Source organism: Octopus bimaculoides, chromosome 2 (genome assembly GCF_001194135.2).
Source record: "Octopus bimaculoides isolate UCB-OBI-ISO-001 chromosome 2, ASM119413v2, whole genome shotgun sequence".
NCBI classification, from domain to species: Eukaryota; Metazoa; Mollusca; class Cephalopoda; order Octopoda; family Octopodidae; genus Octopus; species Octopus bimaculoides.
In genome coordinates this window covers 158,125,424-158,131,211 of record NC_068982.1, presented here as the reverse complement: position 1 = coordinate 158,131,211, position 5,788 = coordinate 158,125,424, and positions in this window count along the sequence as shown.

The following is a 5,788-nucleotide window of genomic DNA, read 5'->3' as shown; positions in this document are numbered from 1 at the left end:
GAAATATCGCTAATTATTTTCTACGGCACGCTAACGATTTTGCAGCTCGCAGCCTTAATAGTAATAAGAAGAAAGTGTGAAAGGTATACATATATATAAATATATGTATTATATGCATACAAACGTTTTGCAATGTTTGTTTTTGAAAGTAGTGGTTTTCTGATAGCAGCCGTCCCGTGAAATCCGGCTTTGTGCAGCTCCCGGCGAACAGTTTTTATGGAAACTGGGTTCTCGGGGTGGTCATTAAGCTCTGCAGTCATTTTGAGAGCTGTACTTTCGTGATCATTTCTAAAAATTCGCGTAAGTGTTCGACGGTCCCTATCTGAGAGTTTTGGTTTTCTTCTGTAGTTTTGTTTCGACGAGGAGGTTTTTCCCTGGCATTACTTTCGAGACAGTACTTTTTGATACACCAAACATTTCGGCTGTTTTCGATACGCTAGCACCTGTCATACGAGCACCAACAATTTGACCTCTTTGAAAGTACGATAGATTTGTAATTTTTAATTACCTTTTCTGATGATATCTGAAAAGAAAGAGCAAGTTTAGCAAAACATATTAAGCAACACTAATAATAAAATAAAATCACAAAAATAAAAAAGCTTTTGACGGTTTTATAGATATTTGAAAATTATGATGCTCTGATACTAGTTGTTTCCATTAATTTGTCCAACCCCTGTATAAATACATAATTGTACTGATGGTGTAAATTGAATTTCTATTACAAATAACTAGTATTTAGAACTACGTGAGCATTTTGAAACATGAAAAGAGAAAACCGCAAAGAGGATTCCTATTATTCCAAACTTATACAGATCTTAGATTATATATGAACCAACACAGAACAAGAGTTTATTCATGTATTATTCAGTTACATCTTACACGCATTTCCTTAACGATGCAAAAGAACTCTCTCATATAAAGAAAAACTTATAAGCAGATAATATTCTCAAATCTTCAGATGTTGCATAACTCTCATTAGTAATCTGATGTTTATACCGTAGCACTGGATTATAGTCCTAAAAATTTGCTAAAATGAGTTACACCATCTATATGATCTATTTGTAAGATTTTTCTAATGTAACGAATTTTTCTTTTCATCGCCAATAAAACGCGTAAGATGACGTGACTAAATAATCTTCTGTTTTTGTTTTGCTTTTATTATAAATGTGTGCACATTAATTTGCTGAATACTCGAATAATACAGCCAAAGGCATAAAATTTCATGCATAGCACTTTGTAAACTAAGTTAGAAATCATGAATTTACTCTTAATATAGCGATGTATTAAAATTTTTTATGGAATTCTCGATCAAAACTTATTAGAAAATAGCGTGGTAATCGTTGTATTTCAAAATCTGGAGGAGAAAATAGAAAAATAGAAAAGACAGTGAACTGAAAGATTATAAGCTGACATATAAGAATACAAATAAACAGACATGTACAAACGTACAATGTTAGATGTACACTGTATGCATACAAATTCATGCACATCAGCTCATGCATATCTGTGCGTGCGTACTTGTGTGCACATATATATACGTATAAATAAGTATATATATACATAAATGTATATGTGTACACGTGAATGAGTGGACATATACTAAAGTGGCACTCAATACATTTAGTATAATTTACATGTATTATTTGATAGCAGTTTGACTCAGTTCTATGCAAGGTAAAAGTTTCGTAGGCTCATAGAACGAACCTAACTCATCGGACGTCTCCGGTAACTGGATATGATAAAATTCAAGAAGGCTTCAAGATGTTAGGTTTCTATTATTAGTCAACACAGATCAAGTGGTAATATAGGTGTGGAAGTAGCATAATTATTTTCTTTGTTCTTAGGTCCACGTGGATGGACAGGATTTAGGTAGGTAGTTGTCGCCGCTATATCTGCAAGCTGCGGTATAATTTATTTAGCCACATTTGTTTAAGAATAATATATCTGTGGCAGCTATAGTATGAGTCACGTGCAAACTATATACTTATTTAAAAACATATTAGTACATTTGTTTATATACATGACTGAATATCACTCACACTCTCTCTCTCTCTCTCTCTCTCTCTCTCTCTCTCTCTCTCTCTCTCTCTCTCTCTCTCTCTCTCTCTCTGTCACACACACACACATACTATCTCTATCTACCTTTCTCTCTCTGTTGCATATGTATTTCTGTGTGTTTGCGGGATACAGAGAGAAGCGTGTCTGTGTGTGTATTATTCATAATGAATTGACAACAACATCAGCTATACAATTTTAAATAAACATATATTTGAATGTCACCCATTAGTGTTTCTGAAAAATAAGTTGATATAGAATATACAAGAAGAAATTCTAATTTCATCCGTCAGTCATATTCCACGTTTTGTTTTACCACAGTTCCTGTCTTCTGCTATTTGTATATACGTCAGTTACAATTACAGTGATACTACTAGCATTTTCAATAAATCAATTTCCCTATGTGTGCTTGAATTATTAAGGGCAATGGTGTCCGTTATTATCCTTTTATTTTTAGCATATGAGCTGCCACGTAAATGGTATTACCAAAATACTTGTGGCTATATTGTATAAGTACAGAGTATGCAGTCATGTGTACCTCTACAATGGAACAATGCGTCGATGGATGCATGCATGCATTGATGCATAGATGAGTTGTTGTATACATTTATAGACAGGTAATTAGATGATGGTTTCTAAATAAATAATACAAGGAAAACCAACGTGTGTGCGCGCGCGTACGTGCATGCGTACATGCATGTGGCTTCATGGCCAAGACTTTTGCTTCGAGATTCCGGGGTATCATGTGTTAGCCGTTTTCTATAAATTTGTGTTTTTGTATTAAAACATACACTGTAGGCAGATACTGAAACACAGAAACTGTGCAGAAGCCCGCCAAATACACTGTCCGAGTAATCCAAACGGTACAGCCTTTTCGTACGTCGTGTCACTCAAGTATTGCTGGAAAATTACTTCAATTCAGGAACAGACAATTCATTTGATCAAACCACTAAATCTTCAACACTGAACGACAGAGAATCACAAATCCACATACAAATATATAAATTTAAATAATAAGGGTGGAAAATTGAATATTAATTTAATTAATATCAATTTAAAACCTGTGGCTTAGCATATTAAAAAATCTGAAGATTCAGAAAAATTATATTACATACATATAAGAGGGATGACCACTAAGTAGACATCCATTATGCTAGGAGAAGACCACCTATGGTCTGGCCACTAAGAAATGATTGTTCTCAAGAAAATTCAGCAAACGCCAGAAATTTGCTGAATTTTCTTGAGAACAATCTTTTCTTAGTGGTCAGACCACCTATGGTCTTCTTCTCACACAAATATATAGATATATAAATAAAGTTGAGGAAGGTATTGGATTTAAGCAAACCCAAGAGGATACAGGTAATACCGAGTAAGTGCTGTATACCGACTGCTGTATATAAATAAATAAATATAACTGATAACAAAGAGGAGAGTGGAGATTGATTCACATTCAAAACATTTTATTAAAACGTTTTCTCCAGTATATATAACAATGACTTACATATATTTCGACACACACGTGTGTTACGTATATATGTAGGTAGGTAGGTAGGTAGGTAGGTAATTAAAATGTAAAAAAAATCAGAGCCAGTGCCCTTCCCTACAGCCTATTATGGAGAGGATTTGTAAGGAATATAGGGAATACAAAACAACGTTGCAACTGTAACTAAGAAGAACTAAGAATGAGTGGTTTCGTCAGAGATTCAAAGAGCCTTCGATGCAAAAGATTCGAAGTTGTTTCATAGCATTCTATGTGAAGATGGTAAATGGTATGGGAGGAAAAGGAAATTTGTGACCACTATCGTGTTATCACGCTCCTGGAAGATATCGGCAAAGTTTGATGGAAGATATCTGTCCTTCAGTGATTCCAAATTCAAAACGTATATTTAGGTCAGGTAGAGGGGGAGTCGTCGTGATATTTTTTGCAAGACAGATACAAGAAAAACATTTAAGCAGTTGCACCAAGACATGGACTCTCGGTTGTCTTTAAAATAAATCTCTATAGCGAGGTTCCGATTGACAATAGCGTAAAGCAAGACGATACTCCTGCTCACACACTTTTCCGATATTTGTTGCTGTTCTGCTTAACCATGCATTCCACGACAGTGATAAGAACGTTCTCTTGCAGTTCAGAACTATTGGAAAAGTCTTCAAATTGAAAAGCTTCACCTTCAAGTCTGAAACGTTTGAGACTTTGATCAGGAAATTGCTTTATGATAATGCTTCTCTAGCTTACACTGCTCATGACATACAGCACATTATGAATCGTTCTGCTGCTTCATGTACGACATTTGATCTTAAAATAAGTCTAAAAAAAAAGACAAGATAATATTCACACCTGCATCAGGTGATGCAGATATGACGAGCCAGATATTGTAGGATACGGTAAAAGATTGGATGTAGTTGGCATTTTTATTTACCTGAGCAGCACGTTGTCGAGAGATGACTCCTTAGATGAAAAAATGCATCCATATATTCAGAAACCATCTGTAGCATTTGGGAAACTTGGAGAGTCTAAGCAAATAGCAGTATCACCAGCAAGATCAAACTGAGCGTTTACAAGGCTCTGCTGTACTCTTCTAAAACATGGACAGTAAGCATCTCAAGCTGCTTAAATGCTTTCGTCAAAAATATTTGAGACACATACTCAGCATTAAATGGCAAAGTAAAACACCTGACAAATGTTCTTGCAAATTCACAATGCACAATCATCCAGTCACTTATCATATCTACTCAGATGTATTGGGCTGGCGATGTTGTGCGTATGGAAGATAATTGGATTTCAAATAAGTTGTTCTACTTGGAAAGGGCTGTATAAGGGAATGTTGTAAAACTTTTGGAAAAGACCACATTGTGCACGAAAGCCTAAAGCGCTGGTTCCGAAAGGGTAACTATCACAGCGTCAACGGGAGTATGAAATGTTGGAAGTGTGATACGTGCGGCTGCGAACTCCTTTCAAAGTTGAATATGTCGACCATCTGAAACCCCATGAATTGTATGTAACGTTCTTCCTCCTCGACTAGATAATTCAATGCGTGTAGTGTGTGATAGGAGAGCAAGACGACTTCGGAGTTGAAGAGACTCATGGCGGTTCACGAAGATCACATCTCACAAAGTGTTCCAATCAATCCTGTGGAAGTTACAACTTTCGTCTCTCACCTAAGTTTCAAACAATGCAAATCTGCAGCAAGAAAGAAAAGTCATATTAGAGGTCATAGACAGAATGTCAAAAATGTCATTGGCAACGAGGAAGCTCAAGAGACAACAATCATCCGTGACGGTGAAGCAATCAGCATACGTGTATGTATGTATGTATGTATGTATGTATGTATGTATGTATGTATATATGTGTGTATGTATGTATGTATGTATGTATGTATGTATGTATGTATGTGCATGTTCTTTTCTACTCTAGGCACAAGGCCCGAAATTTTGGGGGAAGCGGCCAATCGATTAGATCGATTACAGTACGCAACTGGTATTTAATTTATCGACCCCGAAAGGATGAAAGGCAAAGTCGACCTCGGTGGAATTCGAACTCAGAATGTTAGGACAGAAGAAATACCGCTAAGCATTTCGCCCGGTGTGCTTAACGTTTGTGCCAGCTCGCTGCATATTCGCCGCTTGAAGACCTGAGCTCTGTGAAATAGCTGAGCTCAAATTTGGTTCACTTCCAAGTATGAAACACATTCACTCTACATAATACTCTTTTACTTGCTTCAGTCATTGGAGC